Source organism: Erythrolamprus reginae, chromosome 1, assembly GCF_031021105.1.
Source record: "Erythrolamprus reginae isolate rEryReg1 chromosome 1, rEryReg1.hap1, whole genome shotgun sequence".
NCBI classification, from domain to species: Eukaryota; Metazoa; Chordata; class Lepidosauria; order Squamata; family Dipsadidae; genus Erythrolamprus; species Erythrolamprus reginae.
In genome coordinates, this window is record NC_091950.1 from 193,382,571 (window position 1) to 193,407,944 (window position 25,374).

General features: G+C 40.6%; 1 protein-coding gene and 1 long non-coding RNA gene across 2 annotated transcripts in view; one reads left to right on the top strand and one right to left on the bottom strand.

Annotated features, from left to right (window-relative positions):
* HOXD3 (homeobox D3) overlaps nt 1-25,374 on the top strand; it is a 61,233-nt gene that overhangs the window by 275 nt on the left and 35,584 nt on the right. The gene's annotated exons all lie outside the window — the stretch shown is intronic.
* LOC139156332 (uncharacterized) lies at nt 21,732-25,259 on the bottom strand. Its single transcript, XR_011557288.1, has 2 exons — nt 25,063-25,259; nt 21,732-22,602 (listed from the first exon to the last, which is right to left on the bottom strand). It is a non-coding gene; the product is annotated as an uncharacterized lncRNA (long non-coding RNA).

Here is a 25,374-nt window from a genome sequence, read left to right on the forward strand (position 1 = left end):
TCCAGAAGTCATAAAAGAAAGTGGAAGGGCGAGGGGGGTGGGGAAGCCCCAGAGAACAAGCTTCTCACTGCCCGGTAGTAGTAGTAGTCGCAGGGCGCTCCCAGAGAGGAAGAAAGGGAGAGGGGAAGATACTCTCCTTTTGTGCCACCTGCCTGCCCCCCCCCCCTTCAGCCCTTCTCAGACCCACCTAAGCCTCTTTCGACGGGGCTTGGGCGGCTTTGTGAAATGCGCTGAGCCTCGGAAAAGCTCGAAAAGCGGGGGGGGGGGAAATAAAACCCAACCTATCAGCGGCCAAACCCACAAAGAACCGGAGCGATTCCAGAAAAGAAAAAGAAAGAATGAATGAAAGAAAGAAAGAAAGAAAGAAGAGATGGAGAAAGAAAAAGAGAGAAAAAAAGAGAAAGAAAGGGAAGGGAAGGAAGGAGAGAAAGAAAGAGGAGAGAGAGAAAGAAAGAAAGCTCACTGAACCCCCTCCTCAGAAAGCTCACTGAACCCCCCTCCTCTGCGGTTTCCTCTCTTCCACACCCCTACTTCCCCATTTTAGAATACTACCCCCCACACTTAATGTTTGGTCTACTAATCGTAGAATTCCAGCGACTAATGAGCAACAGGTGGCTCTCCTTCCCTCCCTCCTTCCTTTCCTCCTTCCCTCCCTCCCTCCCCCCCTCCCTCCCTCCCTGTCTCATCCGGGTCCCTAAGAAGGCGCAAACCTGAGGTGCGGCTTGCACCCAGGTTTGCTGCAGGGCGATTGCGCTTCATGCGCCAGCCAGAGAGGTCCTCTGGCAGCTTAGGTGCCGGGGAATCCCACCGACTGAGCAAAACGGTCTCTTTTCGATCGGAGTAGCCGCGCCGAGATGGCTCGACAGCACGACCCTTCCTTCTCTCGCACGGCAGAAAACGACAGCCCAGGTTCGCGTTACATTTTTGGTGGCTTTTGGAGGGCGAGGGGTGGGTTGGGGGGGGGGCGTTCATAAAATTCTCTCCAGACAGACTTCCTGTGCTGAGAATTCCTGGCCGCTTTTAAAAATTGGGATCTTGTTTCTTTTTTTCCCCTTTTCTTTTGTTTTGCTTGCTCCCTTGAATTTTATTTGCTCGCTTGCCTGTATTTTAAAGCAGAGCAATTAAACTGGTCTATTGTATAGGATCCTGTAAATCGGATCTGCACTGAAAATCTAAAACGATACCAATGGTACAGAGCAATGGGGGGAAATGGCACAGGTATGAGTGATAACCATTATGGTCATCTAAAAAATGGAGTACACACATTTAGGATTAAGACATTACTCATATGTTATACAGTCTATGGCTAACTGAATGAATAGTGGGTGGGTGTGTATATGCATGTTTTGGAGGATCCCTTGTGTTCATAAGAAGAGCAGAATGGATTTCCCCCCAGCTATAGCCCTGATACGTTTAAGTTATTTCTGTAAGTCTTGTTGCTAAATAAATATAGGTAAGATTGCAGAAGATATATTGTGTTTCCCCAATAATATTATTTTATTGTTTAAATAATTCATTCTTTACAATGTAGGATAGGTCCTGCATTGTTGTCTAGGTAAGGAAAAATGTTTTGCTTTTCTATATATTTCTAAATAAAATTAATACAGTTTCCCCAAGTCTGTTATTTATTATCTCATTGAAAAATAATTGTGCATAATGTAATTGCTGGAATTATTTCTGAATTTGTATATAAATACTATTTGATAAAATGTTTAACCAACTAGAATGATAGGAATAATCCTCTTTTTTGCAGTTTATGCTGAAAAATATGTTTATTTTTTTTCCTTCTCTTGAATTATTAAAGGGAATATATTCAGTTGAATGTATATTTTTAATTTTTTTTGTAATACAGTACACCACTTTCTAAATATTAGCAACCGTTCCAGATGGAAGAATAAAACATCATTAAAAACTGTAGTCCATACTACCAGGTGATTGTAAGATTACTGAATATCGTAATGGCTCCCATTTATATCTGAGATTGGCAAAGCATTACAAGCAATAATATTCATCTGTGGTTAGAAAGGTCCGCCCACTTTTTCTTCTGCTATACCACATCTCTCCTCCCCCATAACACTAGCCATTAGAATTGAGTTTAGTGTAGCTGCATTGATGACACAGTACACACCTTAGCTAGAGGTATATAGGATTTCATTCCTGAAATCTTATTGTTCGCATCCCTTTCACAGTGGGGGTTTTCAGATGGAAATCTGTCTCAATTCATAACCCAATTAAGATTAGCACTTCGATAAAATTAATTCTTCTTTTCTATATAAATTTAGGGGATGGGAAGATATATTGGGATACATAAAATAACTAATTAATAGGTTAAGTTGAAAAGCCTCTGGATCAAATTTTTGCTTGTACACATGTCCCTCCAGTGGAAGAAAATCCATTGTTTTCAGGCCAATTTTTCCCTCCCCACCTATTTTTGAAGGTAGTTAGCAAATACATTTGAGATGGTTTGCTTCTTCACAAAAAATATGGTATTTGTTAGTTGGGAAAAATGCTACCAGTTGCTTTCTGATTTTAGGTTCCATGAAGAAATGACCAAAATTGTACAAGTGTGTCTCTTAGGGCCCGATCTGCATTCATTTTTCAAAAGAAAATTCATAACATTAGCGTATTAACAAAATGAAGGCTTGCCAAAAAAGCAAAAAAATAGAAAAAAATACTTTGATCAGCTGCCTAAAATTAAAATATGAAAAAATGGGGAGAAGAGGGGATTTGTGTAAAAGATAATTTGTATGGTGTAAAACCACTCATTCTTGATTATCATCTTGTTGCAGATGTTTTGCATGAGAAGCAAGGAGGTAGAAAATAACACTTCAACCACTAGTTGTGTGTATATTAATTGTAGTCCTGCAAGATAAGTGTGTGCATGTGTGTGTTCACACATATACACACACACATATTCGTTTCATGGCTTCTTGTTGAATTGCTTTGTGTTTGTGTGATTTCTGAGAGAAATGTATTTCTGGTGGGCTGTTTTATGATATCCTGGAGCTGGGATGGGGGGTGGGTGGGTGGGTGGGTGGGTGGGAGAGAGGTTCGGAACAAAGACAGTATTTCACTCCTTGGTTGGCAGGCAGCTGTTAAAGGTATTTACAGCTCTACTGCATTGCGGCACTGAATGCAGCTACAGCAGTGTTAGAGCTAAAAAACAGGAAGTGAAGGGGGGGGGAGGAGTCGCCATAAAGGCTTCATTTGGTCGGTGGGGTACAAGATAGAAAAAAAATACACCCACCCAGAGATAATAAGAGAACATTAAAACACTTTGCATTGTGAAAACTGCTTCTTTTCCTAAGGAGGAGTTATATTCCAATTGGTGCTTATACAGTAATTGGGATAGGAGAGGGGCTATTTTCCCCCCTTTCCATTATCTTCTAAAGAGGAAGCAGCACGAGGGGGCAAACTACCCACAATAAAACAAATGTGAATGGGAGGACGTTCATTTGTGATCCTGACTTGTGGGGGGACAGAACTGAAAGAAACCAGGATGGTTTGGAGGAGAAGAAATTGAGGACACTGAGCTCAGTCTTTTGTAATGAATGATCCTTTCCTTCCTTGGAAGCACTTGGTTTTTTTCCTCAGTTGTCTGCCCTGTACCACATTTTTGTATAGTTTCACACCTTGAAGTTTGCTTTATCTGCTGTTTGAGGGGACAATGCCCTCTGGTTCCCAAATCACAATAAACCATAAACCCTGGTTTAGATGTCTTGTTCGTTATGGCTTTGTTTGCACAACAAAGCGCATAAAGCCCAACACCTGGCTTAGCACAATGTATGAAGCCAAGGCAAGGTTAATTTCTTGAATGGTCAAAACACCAAGGAAGCAAATTAACAGAAATCTTCTCCAAAATGAATGGGGGGTTAGTAAGGGGCAAAATAATAATATATAATAATGTTCTGCACACCACGTTTCAAAGCTTTCCAAGAGGAGTCCAGGAAATTGTGAGGGTGGCATTCAAGACCTGAACCCTCTGCAGTCCTCTGCAGGGGTGGAGACTCTGTGGCCCTCTAGCTGCCGTTGAACCCCAATTCTCAGCAACCCCTGCTAATGCTGCTAATTATGGGGAATGCTGGGAATTGCAGTTCAATAAATGTGGCAGATCATTGATTCCCTTTTGTTATATAGGTATTGTAAGAGGTGAGGAGGGGGGGAGACAAACGAGTGTATCATTACAACTCCACCTTGTAACTAGATGTGGGTTTACACTGGGTTTAGGAACATTTCTGAGAATGAAATGAGAACAAGTATCAAACTGGTTCCAATAATAGATGTACTGGAACCAAGAAAGGTTTATTGTAGGGAATTTGATACCTTGGTATCTTTGACAGAAATTCCTTTAAAAAACAAAAGGAGAGTCCACTCCAATCTGCCTCAGACATTGACAAAATTTCCCTCACTTGAACAAAGGTAAAGAACACCCAGTGGTTCCAAGATCAGGAGACCCAGATTCAAATTCTGACCAGTCGTGGAGGGCCAATGTTTCCTTAGTCCCCACAATCTCCATATACAGGGTTGTTGTAAGAACAAAAGAAAAGGCACAACAGAGAGCTGCAGTATTAACCTTGAGCTCAAAGGCACGTTTGGATTGAGAAACGCTGCACAAAGGAGGATATTTTCTCCACACACACAAAAACCCATAAAGAAGTGCATTGGAAAAAGGGGCCAACCTCGACTGACCTCTTTCTCTTGCCTTTTTTTAAAAATAAAAAATCGCTTTTAATTTTTTTATTATTATTAAATTTATTACATTTAATTCGCGTTTTAATTTTTTTAAAATTCCAACCCGGGTCCCTGCGGGGGCGCCTCAGCTTCCCCCCTTTGCTGTCTCTTAAGCAAACGGCCACCTCACCCAGAGGCAACAAAGCAACTCAGCCCCCCCCCCCCCGCCCCAGGTTTCCTTCAGAACCTCTGCTGGGCGAAGCAATTCCAAAATGGGGAAGAATCCTGAGGGTCCCTCGAGTCAAGAGCCCCCCTTTCTTCCGTCCAACTTTGCACACGGACTCTTTTTGAACGGAAACAGAGAGACGGGGGGGGATCTGTCCTTGAGGTTGGGGGCCGCTGCCCTGCGGAGACACTTCCGCGGCGAACCTCAAGGGGGCGCCCTTCTTTTTTTCGGAGGGAATTGTTATAATGCCTGGTAGCAGGCGAAAATGGGGAATGTACGTTCCGCCGCCATTCCGATGCAAAGAATGTGGCACGAACGCCGCCCCACAACTAACGGTTGCTCGAATCTAAGATGACCCATCTCTCTTTTCCCTACCTACTAGGCGGTGCCCTGTAATTCTTTCCCAGCCTCTCTAGGAAATAAGCCTTTCCCGCAATTAGTTGCCCTGGTTTGAGTTAGGCGGGAACGCAGTTTTCTCCTCAGACTCCTAATTATTCTTCAATCGCCGCCAAGAGTTGCCCATCTTCTCTCCGCCCCTCATCCGACCCGGTACCAGGGAGACCTCCGCCCCCTGCCCACCGCCGGCCTTTTCCTCTAGAAGTCCCCTCTCTTGTCCAGGAGAAGGCGCTGTAGGACAAGCCTGCAGCGCCTGGGTCTCTGGAAGCCTTGCCCTCGTCCCCCCGAGAGAGCAGGAGCCGGTCCCAGGATCCCGCACTGACCGCGATTGCAGAAGCAGCAGCTCCTCAAAGGAGCGCTGCGCAGTCGGCCATAGAAACGGCTCTCTTCGGGGGGGGGGGTGGCTTCTTAAAGAAGCGCGACACCAGCCTCCCCCCCCCCCAATTAATAATGGAGATGCCAGGGCCACTTAGGGATCGGTGGGGAAGGAGCGGCGGGGCTCGACGAAGATGACTTTTATGTTGGGCCTCTGCAGCTTCGTGCTTAAACCGCCTTTGGAACAGTCTGCGGAGCTGGGAATCCTGGGAATCGTAGTTTTTCTCACAGTCTCTGTGTTCCTCAGCAATAATAATAGTAGTAGTAAGTAATAGTAATAATGTTAATGATAATAGTAATAATGATAATAATAATCTGTCAACTGCAAAATGCCACGTTACTGGGGTCAGCACATATAATTCGCTGCTACATCACACAGTCCTAGGCGCTTGGGAGGTGCCTGACTGGTAATGAAATACAAAATCCAGCATAGTGATCTCATTTGCTGTGTTGTATTGTTAATAATAATAATAATAATAATAATAATAATAATAATAATAATAATAATAATAATAATAATTGTCATCATCATTATATAGGTGGGTCCTTGGGCTGACAGAACTTAGCCAGTCTTCCTAACTGGTTGTAAGTCAAGGACTTTGCGTTTCTGGTTGGTTGCAATTCGAGGAGATAATAGTTATAGGAGTAATAATGATAATGATAATCATCATCATCATTCTATAGCTGCAGGTGTGTTTGAGGGAGGAAAATGGAGAAACTGAAGCAGATGAATTGGTTTCAATCCACTTTGTATTTCTTATACCTCATATAAGGTTACCCTATGTATCCTGACTTGAAAGTAAGGCCTGTGGAACTCTGAGAGACTTGTTGATAGATAACTGTACACCTAAGCAAGGAGTCACTCATGGTGAAAAATGATAACATGCTTGATTCGCTCTTTGTCTAACATGTGATAAGAACCCAGGAATTGTGGCTTTTATATCTCTGTATATGATATAAAGTGATATGGTTATGAATTCAGTCAATTTTAGTTTATTCAGTAAAGAATAGTCAAACAAGCCATGGTTTAATACCAGTAATTGGATTCAGCGCTACTGAACATAGCCCTGCAAACTTTTTTTTTTAAAAAAATAGTTATTGATTTTTACAAATTTTTAAAAAGAAAAAAAAACATTTAAATGATTTAATGCAGATTTAAATCCAATTTCTTGTATTTGTTACATTTCTTATATCACCTCTTTATGATACATATATTATGTTACATATTTCTATATTCGTTTTGATACATCCTTTCACATTTTATTTCTGTCTTTACTTTTGTTACCCATCCAATCGTACCAATTTTCCAGATCTCATAATACAGTGTTCCCTCGATTTCCGCGGGGGATGTGTTCCGAGACCGCCCGCGAAAGTCGAATTTCCGCGAAGTAGAGATGCGGAAATAAATACACCATTTTGGGCTATGGACAATATCCCAAGCCATCCCTTAACACTTTAAACCCCTAAATTACCATTTCCCATTCCCTTAACAACCATTTACTCACCATTATTACTGGTACTCACCATTGAATAGTGATCCTGATATTTATAAACATAATTATTTATTAACAATAATTATTATTTTTGTTATTTATTTGCAAAAATTATTAGTTTGGTGATGACATATGACATCATCGGATGGAAAAAACCATGGTATAGGAAAAAAACCGCCAAGTATTTTTAAATTAATATTTTTTGAAAAACCGTGGTATAGGCTATCCGGGAAGTTCGAACCCGCGAAAATCGAGGGAACAGTGTACTCTGAGTTGCTAGTTCCCTTAATCTCCATTGTCATCCTATCAGTTTCTGCACATCTATAATTTTTTTCTATGATGTTATTTTCTGGCGGGGTCTCTTTGTTTTTCCAGAATTCTTCATAGGATATTTGTGCTGCCGTAATTATGTGGATAATTAAATATTGTATTTTGGAGGAGTATTTTTTTGTTTTTATTCCTAGGAGCATGCATTCTGGGATAAATTCTATAACTGTTTCAGTTATTTCCAAAAGCCAATTATGAATTTTTTCCAAAAATCATTTACTTTTGAACATGTCCACCATACATGAAAGAAAGAGCCTATTTCTTTGTTGCATGGAAATGTATAGGGGTTGGGATCCAAACTAAGAATTATAAGAATGAATCCCAATAGCCATTTGAGTAAACTCAAATGCATGGATTTTCCCATTTCTCTGGGCTAAGTCTTAAACTAATATTCCAAAGAAGGACACTGGACTCATTTTGTAGTCACATAATTGTTTGTCAATCAAAACATTATGAAGGTTCCTATGAAAGGGTTATGGTTAGGGTTATCCCATAGGAATGAATTGGGATTGAATCGGGACTCTTGTATAATTAATAGCCGAGCTGCCCATATTAATAGCCTTCTCAACCTGGCATCTGAATAGTGCATTGAGCTTTAATTTCCACTTTAACCAACCAGTGTACCCCACATCCCACTACATGACACTGATTAGGTTAATGATTATTATTTAACAAATTTTATTTTATTTTAAATGCACACATTATTGGGTGTATAAATAAAATAATAAAAATAAAATAAAATAATAATACAATATAATGTAATATGATATAAAATCTGAAGGTACCAAACCTGCTTCATATTTCAGCCTCCTGGGTTTTTTCCAGCCAGGTAGATTAGGCTGAGAGAGCAACTAGCCCAAAATCACCTAGCAGCTTTCATGCCTAAAAGAAGCCTATAAATCAGTTTCCTGGGTTTTAGACCAGCATCTCCACCACTACACCCTAATGACTCTTGATACTAAGAGATAGGAACAGTGTAGCCAGATTTATATTATCCACTTTTTTTGATCACATACAAGCAGATCCTTTGGGAAAAAAGGATCCTCAAATACAACTACCACAAAGAACCTTAATCATACTATATTTCCAGATGTTAACTAATACAAAACCATTTAAACTACCCTCAGCCACCCTTGTGCATTCCCAAGTACAGCCTATTTATGTGGCCATATAGATGAGTGTTCCTTTGTATATTGGCAAACAAGTGGTCACAGCTAGTTATTTTGGGGATCATAATCTGCCTAGACTTTGATGTTGTCCCTTTGATTGGAAATAGCAGCCATTCATCTTAAAAAGCTTGCCTTTGCCACATCATCACTGAGGCAGTGGTGCAGAACCTGCACAAAAGAAGGCGATAAAAGCAAATTGCTAGCCTAACTTTCCCTCCTTCCTGTCTGTCTTCCTGCCCCAGTTCCATTCATTTGACTCTTTCAAGGTTCATCTTCCACTGTCATGACACAAGTACTTTCCCTAGCTTGAACTTCCCCACTATTTAGTCAATCTCTCATTTCACCACTTCCCTCACTGTCACAGGTGAGATGGATAGATAGTTCACTGTCCTATCAAATGTCTAATTTCTATCCCCTTCATGTTTCCATATGTCTTTATAATACTGTGCCCAGAATTACATAGTCCATACTGATTCATTGAGATCCAAGAAAGAGACAGTTTGGATTTGCACAATTTAATTTTTATTTTTCTAGGATGTTGCGATGCCAAGACAGGTGTAAGAAAAGAAAGGTAAATATTTTCTTATCTCCATGAAAAACTATACATCTGCAATCTTAGTTTATCTAGGATTTTAACATTAACCAAAAAAACTGTTAAACTGTTGACTTTTGGCAATGTTCTGGTGATTTTGGTGATCTTACAAAACACTTTTGGGGGGGTGTATCTTTAAGTCAATATTAATTCCAAACAACTGCAGGAATTGCTGTTTTCTTAGCAAGATTTCAGAAAGCCATTGCCTGCTTCGTAGGTCAGAGAGAGAGAGAGAGACTGGCCCAAGATCATCCAGCTGGTTTTGTGCCAAAGGTCGGACTAGAATTCATGGTCTCTTGATTTCCAGCTTGGTACCTTAACCATTACAGGCAGTCCTTAACTTACAACCACAATTGAGGCCAATGTTTCTGTTGCTAAGGGAGACATTTGTTAAATGAGTTTCGCACCACCACCAATTTTATGGCTTTTCTTGCCACAGTTGTTAAGTGAATCCCTGCAATCGTTAACTTAATGATATAGTTATTAAGTGAATCTGTCTTACCCATTGTCTGTCAGAAGGTCACAAAAGGGAAATCAGATGACCCTGGGACACTGCAACCATTATAAATATGAGCCATTTACCAAGCATCTGAATTTTGATCACGTGACCATGGAGGTGTTGCAAAAACAGTCATGACTTTTTTCAGAACTGTTGTAAATTGAATGGTCATTAAACAAATGTTTATAAGTTAAGGACTCCCTGCACACCAAACTGACTCTTACAAATAATCCAGAAATGTACTAAGAGATCCCTTTTTATCTAGTGATTGAAGAAAGGTGTACCTTTCTATTTTGGCAGCTAAGTGAAAATGCCATGATCAGAGTTTTTATTATCTCTGGAGTTCTTGTGATGAAAGAATTCTGTTTCAATGCTTTTTTCCAAACTGGCTATCTTCCACATGAGTTGGGCTGAACACCAATCACCTACTGCTAGTAAGTGACTTGCTATGAAACATCTGGAGCATGAGGCTGGAAGAAGATTGTTGGGAAGCAAAAGAGGAGAAGTCATGCTATGAATAGAAAGCAAAAAGCACATCTCCTTCATTTTGGTGTCTTCAGGAAATTCCAGGTTTCAATTTCTCTGGCCAAAAGGAACAAATATTTATGTCAAGTATGAGTAGTCTGGCAAGTTTCCTGAGCTAATTTCTAGTTCTTGGAATGACAAAGAGCTTTGTAAATGTTAGCTGTTTCTAACAGAATGCTATTGGCTGCAACGGTCCATTACATATTTCCTGCTTTTGATCAAAAATGCACATTTGGTCAAGGCCACCTCACAATTGCAAACAAAATTTTGTTCCAGTTCATCACAGTTGTCAGGAAGGTCCTAAGGAAGGTAGGAAGGAAAAGCCTATTTTTAAGGAAACCCTGACTAACCTACTGATATTTATTTCAGTAGGTTCCTTGGGGTTTCCTTAAAAATAGGATTGAAAGAAAGGCAACTTTAGCAGGATTGAACTCTAGTTGGATAGGAGACCACCAGAAAATTTAGGCTAAGCTGGCACGATGAAAAAAATTCCTGGAAGATGCAGTGATAACCTGTGTATGACATTGTCTAGAAAACCTACATGGTCCCATGGAATCGCCAGAAATTGAATCTTACTCTGGCGAGTCTTTATATTTAACAGCCTGTTTATATGATAAATGAGCATCCTCATTTTATATGATAAATGGTTATCTATCTAAGGCAGTATGAAAAATTTAAAAGTAGGTTTGAAGGTGAACATCTAAAAAAGAATGCAGTAGTAAAAAATTAAATATGAAGACCTCTGATGTCTTAACTTGAGCCCCGGATTGGATGATCAACAGATTTCCCAGTAGGGGGAGATCCAAAAGCATGGAATACAGGAAGCAATTGGACTTTTTCCCAAGAAAATGCTACAGTGCCTCTTCATAACACAGCGTTCTCCAGATATATTGGAGCCAGCCTTCCTCAGGTGAACATCAATCACATATTTTCTGGGGTGGATGACTTGCAGTTCAAAGATTTTGAGGTCTCCCATGCTGGGAAAATGCTTTCCTCTAACAAGAGAAAAAGAGGCCCTGTGTTTTCTCTTTCTAGAGTTTGCCTTCCCAATACTTGGTATATCAGTTTATCAACTTGATTTTGACCTAGTCTCTTGATCAAAGGACTGTGTGCGAGTTTAGCTTCCCTGTTGGAACGGCTCTCATCAATGCCTTCATTTTCTAGGGAAGACTTTCCAATTGCTTTGAACAGAGCCCTTAAAAAAGAAAACACCTCCCATTTTCCACCTAAGAACATTCTGCTTCCCCTTACTAATGATGCATTCCTGACCACATTAATGAAAAGCCACATCATCTGTTCCTCTAGCCCATTGGCTTTGTTTCCTCCCTGTATGATTGTGGAATATTAAACTGTCTGTAATTTCCATGAGAGGCATTTATCCTGAAATGTGTGGATTACCACAAAGAAGCTGATTTCTCTCTTTTTTTAAGGCTTTGATGTTTTGAGAAATAAGCAGGTCATTGATTATGCCATTTCCAGCATGATCTAGTGCGAGTGTAATTTTGTTTAGTATAACCCCTCGTAATTTGTTTCCAAATAACCATTCATCATGCCTTCCATAGGAAGTTTCTGAATTGGTTTGTCATTCTGTGCAATTGGAAAAACCCTCCCTCTTTCCCATCCATCGCAGAACAACTCAGATTAGGTTAGGCTAAAATATTTTGTTCATTGGCCCTGACAACTGAAACAGCCTCACCTTACATTTTGTCCATCCGGAGAGGGGCGACTTTTAAATCTAAATAAATTAAAATTAAATTATCCCAGCCCGTAATTGAAACAGTCCTATATTTTTATTTTGAGCACTAAAATAAACATACCTTGCTCCCTATAATAGTTGGTCATTTTCCAATTTCAGATTTCAACTACCACCCTCCCTTCTTTGTGGATATTCAAACTAATATCAACATAAAAGGGGGATTTCGAATGGAACATCCCTTTCTGTCCTTGACTGAACCTGTGACTTCTGCCTGCCCTATTACTACCCAGATGTGGAACAGAGCTGGTCCGTATAATCCATTGGTGTAAAATTCATGGCGTCATGTTACTGTCATATGATGATTCATGGTGTTTTTTCCCTTTGTGGAGCTGGGGTGGGTTTGGCCTGCATGTTCTGCATCTGGCACACAGGCCACCAGTTTGAAACCCCTGTAGTAAATAGCCTGTCTGAATGGTTCCCCCATCTAGCTTTTCTACTATGCTTTCTTCCATACAACCAGTGGGAAAGCCACCTGGTGTACACATAACACAATAAATGAAGCCAATCTGAATTTATTGTAGAGCTATACAATTTTGGGTGACAATGGTGTTGTGCAACTCTTCAAATCTGAATTCTGATTTTTTAAAAATTAGTTTATCTGCCCTCTGGCCTCACTTTTCCATAACCCAGTTGGTCATTTTTCAAATTTAAAAGTGATCCTTGTCGAGAAGTAGCCCATTAAAACCTCCCCCCACAAAAAATAAACTAGTTTTTACAGATTTTTAAAATGTAATTGTGTAGCATCAAACAAGTTGCTATCCACAGGCATTGCGCAGTTTCCAATACTTTTTGTACAACAATATCACTAGCACTAGCCCTTAGACTTATATACCGCTTTATAGCACTTTACATCCCTCTCTAAGTGGTTTGCAGAGTCAGCCTATTGCCCTCAACAATCTGGGTCCCCATTTTACCCAACTCGGAAGACTGGAAGGCTGAGTCAACCTTGAGCCTGATGAAATTTTAACTACCAAATTGCAGGCAGCCAGTAGGCAGCAGAAGTAGCCTGCAGTACTGCACTCTAACCACTGTGCCACAGTGGCTCAAATACAGTTCTAGTCACTCTTCCCATACATTTTTGGAATCCTGGACAGAAATTATATTCAAACATAGGAAGGATGAATATAGCTGATGAATATGAAAAGAACTCAGTAAAGCCAGCAATGAGGGTAAATGCTGGGAAAGGAATGGCAGCAATTCAGGGATGAAATTGAAACATTTTCCCTACCAGTTGTGGCTTTGTGGGTATGGCGGGGAAGGATACTGCAAAATCCCCATTGCTTTCCCACTCCTGGAGTAAAGATATTGTAAAATCTCCATTCCCATCCCACTCTGAGGCCAGTCAGAAGTGGTATTTGCTGGTTTTCCAAACTACTCAATATTTCCACTACTGGTTCTCCAGAACCTGTCAGAACCTGCTGAATTTAACCCTTGCAGCAGCCTGATTGAGCTGTGACCCAAGGAACAATCATGTCAATACATATCATATCAACAGGCCCAAACATACATTTGTCATGCATTGAGGACATCACCTAATCCAGTGATTTTCAACCTTTTTTGAGCCGCGGCACATTTTTTACATTTACGAAACCCTAGGGCACATTGAGCGGGGCGGGGAGGCTAAAAAAAGTTTGGACAAAAAAATTCTCTCTCTTCCTCCCTTTCGCTCTATTTCTCTCTCCCTCTTTCTCTTCCTTCCTTCCTCTTTCTTTCTCTCTCCCTCTTTCTCTTCCTTCCTCTTTCTTTCTCTCTCTCCATCCATCTTTCTTTCTCTTACTTCCTTCCTCTCTTTTTGCTCTTTTTCTCTCTCCCTCCCTAACTCCCTCTATGTTTTTCTCTCTCTCTCCTTCCCTCCCTCTCTTTCACTCTCTCTCTTGCTTTCTTTCTCTTGTTCTCTTTCTCTCTCTCTTGCTTTCTTTCTCTCTCTCTTGTTCTCTCTCTCTCGCTCTTTCTCTCTCTTGCTTTCTTTCTCTTTCTTTCTCTCTCTCTTGCTTTCTTTCTCTCTCTGAGCTTCGCGGCACACCTGACCATGTCTCACGGCACACTAGTGTGCCGCGGCACACTGGTTGAAAAACACTGACCTAATCTACCCAATGTAACAGGAGGCAAAGCATGTCACACGCCTTTGGACTCTGATAGGACTGAGTGGATCAAGATGGAATTTAAAAAACAAACAAACAAACTTTGACACTATTCAATTCATATGCTAGAGGCAGCAAGGGACCCAATCAAGAAGACAACACTGGTCTCAAGATAATATGATAGCAATAAGAATAGTACTTATATACTGCTTCACAGTGGTTTACAACCTTCTCCAAGCAGTCAGCATGTTGTCCCCAACATTCTTGATCCTCATATTACCAACTTCAGAAGACTGGAAGGTTGAGTCAACCTTGAGCCAGTGAGACTTGAACTACCAAACTGCGGTATGTCAGCAAAATTAATCTGCAGTACTACCTTTTAACCACTACGCCACCATGGCTTGGATGCCTATCTAAATGAAGAAAAAAGTGATACTCGTGCCGCAGCATCAAAATGGACAAAATCTAAGACACACACGTCATTCTGCACATGAGGTCAGGTGACTTATCACAGCTATCTCTACAGATGTGTTAGTAGCAGTGGTGGGCTACGAGCCGGAATGCTAAATTGCGCTTGCCGCCGCTGCTCGTAAGTTGTTGCGGGACCAGCACGATTTTGCTACTGCACCTATGGAGGAAACAAAATCACACATGGAGTAGCAGGTGTGTCTGTGTTTTGGCATGGGTGGAAGCAAAAAAACTTCGCAGAAACACAGGCACACCTGTGGCTCTGTGCGCAATTTTGCTTCCTCCACAGGTGCAGCAGCAAAATCGCACTGGTCCCGCAACAACTTACTAACCGCCACAGCGAGCGCAATTTAGCGTTCCGGCTCATAGCCCACCCTGGTTAGTAAGTATAGGCACAGGCTCTGTCTCTTTTAGGTTTAGCCAGCCTCCACTACAGTTATTTCTTTTCCAATCCTTGTCCTCTCTGCTAGTGCTGTGCTTCCTGTTAGACCTACTTATTTTTGAAATCAGTTTCTCTCTGAGCTTCCAGCAAGGTAGAATCAGCAAAGCTCATTTCCTGTTCAATTTAGGAACCGGGTGTACAATTATTTGTGGAACTCTTTGGAATCAGGACGATTGTATCAGACAACCTTTGTCTTCTAACTATATCCTGAAAATAACAATGAGCATATTTTATAGATAATTGGACAGAGTCTTTCACTTCCTCCTGAACAAAAATAAATAAATAAAGTACAGTGTCACTCTGCAGTTTGGCAGTCTCTCCCCTGGAGCTGTTTTTCTCTCCAAGTGTGTCTCATTATACCTCTGTTAAAATAGAATTGTTTGGTGGTGCTCAATATTAATTTTTTTGTAAACAGCTGCTTATGATTGCAGGTTGTCTTTCCATGTTTTAATTTTGCATGCCTTTTAAAGGGCAAGATGCCCAAATGGGATATGGGAAGAGAGGAACACCAACCAGTCTAAAAAGGTCTAGATCAAGTCCCAACATTGAAGTATTGCAGAATGGTATTAGATCCAGCCAGGGGTGAAATTCTTTTCTTCCCCTACTGGTTATGTGGGCATGTCTTAGTGGACGTGGGCAGGGGAAGGATATTGCAAAATCCCCATTACCATCCCACTCTGGGGCCAGCCATAGGGAGTATTTGTAGGTTCTCCGAACTATCCAAAATTTCCGCTACCGGTTCTCCAGAACCTGCCGAATTTCACCTCTGGATCCAGCCCACATCCGCCACCATAACCAAACTCATGGATGGATTTCCCTTTACTCCAGCCAGAAAGCAGAGAAGCTAGAAGAGAAAACACACCCACAAGCACCTCTACAAAATTGGATAACGCCATTGGGCACTGAGTCACAACCAACACAAAACAAGCTATGGAGGGATTGGTGATGTAGACCGGATGTTCCCAATCTTGGCAACTTTAAGATGTGTGGACTTCAACATGGCTGGCTGGAAAATTCTGGGAGTTGAAGTCCACCTGGCTTAAAGTTGTCACTGGGAATCCCTGAGGTATGTGCTCTTAGGGTTGTTTTGTATTGATTATGGAGATATGGCCTAATATGGCCACTCAGCAAATAGTTCTGAAAATGAATCTAAACTTGGCTCTTCCAATCCTAGTCATTGCTCCAGATTGGCCTTCCGTGACCTGGCATCACCCTCATCCTCATCTTCTCAGTTTACATGGCCATTGAGTCTGGGATGATGGAGCTTGCAGTTCAATAGATATTAAGAGCGCCAGATTTGAAAACCTTAAGCAGTTTGTTAGCGCACTTAGGCTGTTCAGTGAATATTCCAATTCCTGAAATTCTGGCGACAGCTTAATAAGAGGTTTTGGTTTTAATGGAAGATGGCAATTAAAAGAAAGAAAAGGCAGATGTACTGTCCTTTTTTTGATAGGTTTCATTAACTTTTTTGAGGAAACACAGACCCAACTTCAGAGGTGGGTTCCTTCCAGTTCTAACCAGTTCTTTAGAACCGTTAGTAGTTGGGCGATGATGTTATGGAGCCGGTTCTGTTGGTGTCTCCATGGACGCCGCCATTTTGGATTTTGCTTCAGTGCATGTGTAGAAGCTATTTTTTTATTTATGCACAATCATGCGTGCACATTGCAACTCTGAGCGAACCAGCAGCAAAAGGGCCCAGATGACCCACCCCTGCCCAACTGGTAATGATTTCATGTGCTGTATCAAACCTTGGAATATTTGTTTGCATAGATTGGAGGTGTTCAACCTTGGCAACCTTAAGTCTTGTGGAATTCAACTTGCATAGTTTTCCAGCCAATCATGCTTAGTTTTAAAGCTGTCCAGGTTGGATGCTAGTTCTATAAATACAGACTTTCAGGTTTGGACTCTGAACCTCTGGAACCAGCTCCCCCCAGAGATCAGAATTGCCCCCACCCTCCTCGCCTTTTGTGAGCTTCTTAAAACCCACCTCTGTCGTTAGGCATGGGGGAATTGAGATATCCCTTTCCCCCTAGGCCTATACAATTTATGCATGGTATGTTTGTGCATATGTTTGGTTTTTAATAAGGGTTTTTAGTTATTTTAAATATTAGATTTGTTATATGCTGTTTTTATTATTGTTGTTAGCCGCCCAGAGTCTACGGAGAGGGGTGGCATATAAATCAAATAAAAAAATAAAATAAAAAATAAAATAAAATAATAAAATAAAATAAATAAATAAATTAAATTAAATTAAATTAAATTAAATTAAATTAAATTAAATAAATAAATTAAATAAATAAATTAAATAAATAAATTAAATAAACTCGCATTGATAAACCAAGGCTCTGGGTCAGATTAATAGCAATAGCACTTATACAGTGATCCCTCTATTATCGCGAGGGTTCCGTTCCAAGACCCCTCGCGATAATCGATTTTTCGCGATGTAGGGTTGCGGAAGTAAAAACACCATCTGTGCATGCGCACCCTTTTTTCTATGGCCGCGCATGCGTAGATGGTGGAGTTTGCATTCCCCGCCACCCACGCAAAGGGGAAACCCCGATTTGGCTCCTCGCTGCTGCTGCGCTACCGAGCAGATCAGCTGCTGGGCGGCCGAAGGAACCTTCCCTGGGTCTTCCCCCTCTTGCTGGCGGGCGGGCGAGCGGCGGGCATCAGCGAGGAGCCGGGGTTTCCCCTTTGTGTGGGCGGCCGGGAAGACCCAGGTTGGGGGTTCGAGGGGGTGCTGGGAAGCCCCCCAGGCCGGCTGCGACCTTTTAAAACAGCCGCGCCGCTTCCCAGCTGAGTCCTGAAGCCAAACGCGGAAGTTCACCTTTGGCGTTTGGCTTCAGGAGACAGATGGGAAGCGGCGCGGCTGTTTTAAAAGGTCGCAGCCGGCCTGGGGGGCTTCCCAGCACCCCCCCCGAACCCGGGTTGGGGGTTCGGGGAGGTGCTGGGAAGCCCCCCAGGCTGGCTGCGACCTTTTAAAACAGCCGCGCCGCTTCCCATCTGTCTCCTGAAGCCAAACCCGGAAGTGGTTTTTTTTTTAATTAATATTTTTTTTAAAATCGCGATATAGCGTTTCGCGAAGATCGAGATCGCGAAACTCGAGGGATCACTGTATTTATTTATTTATTGGACTTATATGCTGCTCCTCTTCGTAGACTCTGGGCAGCTTACAACATTTCAATAAAAAATACAATATATAAAACTTCATGGGAGGAAGCAAAGAAATGTATATTATGAGACAAATTTGACCCTTTATCTTAAAAAGCTAAACATTTAAAAATCAAACATTCACATGCATACTACCACATCCTACACATTCACTGGGCAGAGGCTCGGGTCTAGTGGCTCCAAGCCTGACGGCATAAATGCGTTTTCAGATTCTTATGAAAGGCAAGGAAGGTGGGGGCAGTGCGAATCTCTGGGGGGAGTTGATTCCAGAGGGCCGGGGCCCCTACAGAAAAGGCTCTTCCCCTAGGTCACGCCAAATGACATTGTCTAGTTGACGGGACCTGGAGAAGGCCAACTTTGTGGGACCTAACTGGACGCTGGGATGCGTGCGGCAGAAGGCGGTCCCGCAAGTAATCTGGTCCTATGCCATCTAGGGTTGTATATACTGTTTCCCAGTGCTTTTCAGCCCACTCTAAGCAGTTTACAGAGTCAGCGTATTGCCCCCAACAATCTGGGTCCCCATTTTATTGATCTCGGAAGGATGGAAGGCTGAGTCAACCTTGAGCCTGGTGAGATTTGAACTGCCAAATTTCAGGCAGGCAGCAGAAGTAGCCTGCACTCTAACCACTTCTCCAAATATATAGTGTATTTTCCTCACTAGAAAAATAACTCAGGGCGTATCTGAGATTAGAAGGAAGACTTTCTTATTAAAGGACAGTCCATTTCAAAAATTATTCAACTTTTGTTAACCTTATTACAGTTTTAATAAGGTGGTGAGCCCTAGTGGCATAGTGGGTGGAATGCAGTATTGCGGGTAAACTCTACCCACAGTCTGGAATCCAATCCTGATAGGGCTCAAGTTTGGTTCAAATTTCCATTCTCTAGTTTAGTAAAATGAGGACCTAGGTTGTTGGGGGCAATATTCTGATATTATAAGCTGCTCAAAGAGTGCTGTAAAGCACTTTGAAGCGGTATATAAGTCTAAATGCTATTGCTATTTATGTTTTATCAATGGCAAATGAAATAAAATCTCTTAGGATTTCTGCCTCAGGGCAACAAAAGACTTTGCTTGTCCTGGGTGCTATCTTTAACAGGAGGCGGTTGACAGTGGTAACATCTCACTCCAATCAAAGAGTAAACTGATTTGGAGTAGCATTACATGAAGCCTTCTTCCTATCTCTTAAGAAGAATTCTAGATATCTATTTTGTGCCTTTTAGCCACTTACATCACTAATTTTGTATCCTTATAAAGCATCAGGATTCTTGTTGACCTATTTAACACTGTTGGAAAAAACACACATAGGCAATTTGATTTCAGAGAGATAGAAATTCACAAGATCCATACACTTTACTAGACATCAATGTCCTTGTATCAAAGATATTAGATGACAGAAGGATTATAGATTTCAATCTTGCATATCTGCAGGAGGTTGGTTTATATTATATTATATGATGTGGTGTGATGTGGTATTGTATTGTATTGTATTATTACATTACACTACATTATATTACACTACATTATTATAAATAGTATAGTATAGCATAGTATGTAGTACAGTGTTCCCTCGATTTTCGCGGGTTCAAACTTCGCGAATAGCCTATACCACGGTTTTTAAAAATTAAAAAATTAATTAAAAAATACTTCGCGGTTTTTTCCCCCCATACCACGGTTTTTCCCACCCAATTATTAGTTTGGTCATCACCAAACTAATAATTTTTGCAAATAAATAACAAAAAAAATAATTATTGTTAATAAATATTTATGTTTATAAATATCAGGATCACTAAGTGTCTTATTCCATGGTGAGTACCAGTAATAATGGTGAGTAAATGGTTGTTAAGGGAATGGGAAATGGTAATTTAGGGGTTTAAAGTGTTAAGGGAAGGCTTGAGATACTGTCCATAGCCAAAAATGGTGTATTTACTTCCGCATCTCTACTTCGCAGAAATTCGACTTTCGCGGGCGGTCTCGGAACGCATCCCCCGCGGAAATCGAGGGAACACTGTATATAGCATATATACACTGCTCAAAAAAACAAAGGGAACACTTCAACAACACAATATAACTCCAAGTAAATCAAACTTCTGTGAAATCAAACTGTCCACTTAGGAAGCAACACTGATTGACAATCAATTTCACATGCTGTTGTGTACATTCAACTTTGTACAGAACAAAGTATTCAATGAGAATATTTCATTCATTCAGATCTAGGATGTGTTCTTTGAGTGTTCCCTTTATTTTTTTTGAGTAGTATATACAGTTTACAGCAGTGATGGATAACTTTTTTTGGTTCACTTGCCAAAAGGAGTGTGTGTAGTCTGGTAGGTGAAAAAAATGCCCAAATGGGCAAACCGGAAGTTTGGGAAAATGCATTTCCAGTTTGCCCATTGTGCTGTCTTTTGCACTCCGGGGCTTCAGGTACTTCCCTGAACCCTCCAGAGTGGAAAATATGGCACAATGGCAAACCAGAGGTGTGTTTTCCCAAACTTCCGGTTTGTCTATTGAATTATTTTTTTTCCTCTGAGGGCGAAATGACCTTTCCCAAGGCCGAAAATCAGCTGGCCAGTGCGCGTATGTGCACTGGAGCTGAAACAAGTCTTGTGTATCTTTTGGCACATGAACCAAAAAAGGTTCTCCATCACTACTATATACTATATGATATATAGTATGCTATACTATATTATTTATAAAGATATAGTGTAATGTAATAATAATATAATATAGTATAGTATAATATAGTATAGTATTAGTATAGTATAATACTGTATAATATAGTATAATATAATATAGTATAATATAATGGTATGTTTGTGTGTATGTTTGCTCTTAACAATGGGTTTTTTAGTGTTTTTTAAATTATTAGATTTGTTTTACATTGTCTTTATTATTGCTGTGAGCCGCCCCGAGTCTACGGAGAGGGGCGGCATACAAATCTAATAAATAATAATTGTAATATTATAATATAATATAATATAATTAATATAATTAATATAACATAACACAACATAATATAATATAAATTATGGTAATAATATTTAGTATAGTAGTTGTAATAGTATAGTATATTCTCAAGGATACTCTCATGTTGGTAGAGGAAATTGTTAATAAAGGGCAGACATCTTTTTAGTCTTATTTTAACATTCTAATGGCACAAACCATGAAAGGCATGCAATCTGGACCATACCAGAAGCAATATAAGCAGATTTTCCATGGGGCCAAAATCACTTTTACCAAATGTTTGCCACTCAATTGATAAATGTCCAAATGAAGAACCATGAGGTTCATCTCTGTAATTCAGGCTTCCCAATAACTACATAGATGTCCTTCACAGCTCCTAGATTATAATACCATAATTCCAATTAGGTAGGGATGTTTGCAGTAATAATCTAACTCCTAAGTGCACAAAGCAAGCAGAAGCTGTGTTACTTAAGAGAGTGCAATTGTGGAAGTTTACAATTCATTTAAAGATGAGGGTATACCCCCAGAATTAAATTTCGGTCTTCACAACTATTTTGCAATTCAAAAACACAGTTAAAACATTTGGGGTGATAAATAGCTAGGTTTGCCATTTTATTAAGACACACACACAATGTTAATTTTTTTGGTGCCCCAAAACTGCCCAAAGATTGGGGGAGCAATGATTGAAAGGCCACAGATCCACTTTTCATTTTCTGTTTTTCTCCTGAAAATAAAGTTTGTAGGCTTGCTTTGTATTCTGAACTGAACAGAGCCTATTCTGGATTTACACTGAAGCTTTGATGTGTTTCCTCCCTAAGAAATCCTGCAGCAAAGTCCCTATGAAAGTTTCCTGTATCTGTTTACATATATATGGAAAACAGTTTTTTTTACTATTATGTGACCATGAAACACATGGTTATGGAATCAAGGAACATGAAGGCCCTGTGATTTCCCAGTCTGAGGTTTTGCCCATAGTGAGAATTGGGACAAATCTTACTGAAGTCAGTAGTATAGAAGTAGTGTAAATCTTAGGATTTTATCTAGCCTCATCCAAGAGATCAACTGAAGAGACATTGACTTCAGTGGCTTGACTTTATGTGAGATCAAATTCATTTCATTTGGCTCTTTGCCTTTTGAATTTTTGTGTTAATAGAGTGTCCTCCAAATATCTTGTGTTACAGTAGAACTGAAGGCAATACTACAATATTAACAAAATACAAATGGGAAGCCAATCTCCCTGCCATGGTATTTTCCTAAATTCCAAGCAGACAAATCTCTTAACCTATATTCTTCTATTTCTATTATTTGGAAGCAAGTCCCATTCATATTGCTAGATCCAATGGTCTTCATTTCCATCCTCTTCTGCAGGAGTAAATCTTACAGGGATTTCCTTCCAGATGGTAGGCATAAATTGGGTACCAAAGTCATCCTTTTCTCGAGCTTTCCTTCCATCTAACAATAGAGAAAGGGAAAGAGAGACAGAAACAGAGAATGAATGACAGGTTGAGATTGGAGAAAGGGTGTTCTCCATCATCAGTTTGTTTCAGTTTTAGTTATTTAAACATTTGAAAAGTTACCAGATTTATTACAATAAAGTGTTCCTGGGAAGGTTTGGGTGAGGATGGGGCACAGATCACAATAAACCTTTCCAATAATACTTCATCTGGAGTCCTTGGATATAAACAAGTTTAGCTTCAATTCCATTTATTTTCTTTAAAAAGTTTGTTTGACTTAGCCACTTGACTCCTTAAGCAAGCACAACTAAATATAGATTTCATCCAACAAGAGCCCACTTGAATTACCTAAATCTGATCATGCTTAAGCAATGGTACAGATGATGATGATGATGATGATGATGATTACTAGTTTTTTAAATTCCTTTTTATATGTTACTCAATGGGTGCCAAACATACCTAATGTTCCTACCTCCTATTTTCTCCACAATAGCTACCCTGGTGGGTTGGGCTGAGGTCACCTAACCAACTTTCTATAGTTTATTGATTGAGTGGATTTATTGCTACCAGCCTATTTTATTACATAATTTTGGGATAAGAGTTCTGATTTCAATACAAGACCATGCAGATTGCTTTGCATCCTAGTTACTCTGAAAGATTTGTTTCACATTTTCAGGTAGGCATCATTGGAGTCTTGTTTCCTTAAACAAAGTGGATTTTTTCTTTTTGACTGGTAGTATTTTATTAGTAAAAATTTAACATTACTGGGGCAATACTTTATAATATACCATGGGAACTTACCTTTTTCCAACTTCTGACTATTTGGTTCATGGTGTTCCTCAAGATATCTCATAAAAATAAAATTGGATTTAACAGATGGGGCTGTGAACATTTTTTTGTTCCCAAATGGAATAAATCGGAATACAGTTGGAACCAGAAGTAAATGTAGATTCTACACATCATAGTATTCAGACTAAGTCATTCTTAAAGTAGACCTACCAAAACCCATGATTAATTTTGGATCCATTCATTTTGGAAGCCCTGCAAGACAAGAGCCCTTTTCCCATGGAAATCTATTTGTTTCAAGAGAGCTGGCTTTTAAACGGGGTCCTTTTGAATATATTGGACTACTACTCAGCAATCAAACCAGAAGTCAGGGATGGTAAGAACCATCTTCCTGTACATTTGAGGAATCAGTGACAGGTTGGGGAAGATTAAAGAAATGGCGACACACTTTTGAAGGGTTCCTCATGCCTATGCTGGCCAGACCAATCTTTTTAAAAAGTCTATTAGAAAATAATAATAATTCTTGGGCCCTGAAGTGGTCATAAACTTTGTTTCCCTTTCATGATGCAGAAATAAAAGCCCATTGAGGAAGGGCACTGGGTCTACATTAGAAGGTGGGGCTTGAATCTAATCTAATGTTGGGATCTTGGGGCGAGTTCAGAAGGCAATGGGTGGGAAGAAGAGGCCCTGGGAGCCATGTCCAATCAATTCTTTTTGGCCTCCTCCTTTTCCAGTAGCAAAACAAAATTGTCCTGTTTCATTTTGGGGCGAGATTCCAGCCACAAATATTGCCTTGTCCAGCTGGAGAACTTGTCCCCCACCCTAATATACCTACAAAGGAAGGTGTGAAGCTTTTTCCTGCTAAAACAGGTCTTTCTGAAGGACCTGTTAACTTCCTGTGCTCCAGAACTCCTTTCCTTGAAAATTCACTTGTGTTTTTTACTGCCAACCTCCATTTCTTCCAACACTTTCCCACTTTTCTTCCTTACTAGACTTTTTATTGTTTTACAGCCCTTCCCAAAGCACCAGTTCTTTGCGTTTTTCCTGGCAGAGGAAGGAGATGGGAACAGTCCTGATCCTTTTGCTTTTTTTTTTTTTAAAATATATTTTTAAAAAAACCTAATCTTGCATGGTCTTTCCTCCCATTCTGCTAGCGATGACAGCTGCCAAAAAGCCCCAGGGAGAAGCTCAGAACAGTTCACCTAGCTTCCTGCCTCTGAAAACCCGCAAACCCTGAATGGTGGTCTTTTGAACTGGTCTGAACCCACACCTATCCCCATTCAGAAATATGCGGGGTTTTGCAAATTTCAAGCCCAACTCCCCCCCCCCTTTTTTTTTTTCCTTCCAAGAAGCCCACTTCGGATAGTTGCTTAGCAGGCAGTAAACCTTGCCATGCCCCAGGATAAAAGGACAGGAAGCATTTCTGTGCCCGGCAATTATATTTTTCAATAAATCCCTCAGCTTTGATGGAATGAACTCCCATGCCATAGCAGTGAGTGGAGGCCTTCAGCTGAAGAGTCTATATGAGATGGTTGTAGAGGATGAGGGGGGGGGAGGTTCACAAATGGGGTGGACTTATAGAAATCCCCCCCCCGCGGCCCATTCCCTCCCTTCTCCTCCCATTTCCCTTCCAAAGCATATTCATCCAAATAAACATTGAATCGGTACTCACTCGCCACGGATTTGACACGTTCGTTCTCCTCAAGAGGTAGACAACCCACCAGTTTGGGCCGACAAGCAATGGTTTTAAAATCCTGGGCCTAAACGCTGCCCACTGCGCGTACACGTACACAAACCCAGCACACCCGGCGATCCTTTGGCTATTTGGAACCATTTAAATTTCCAACGACCCCCCATTCCTTCTGTCCGTCCGCCCTCCCCTCCCTCCCTTGATCTTTTTTTCCTTCTTCTTGCGGGGCTCCCTTTATTTTAAGTGAATAAAAGTTTAAAGCTGGAGGTTATTTATTGTTCCGTCGAGATAAGT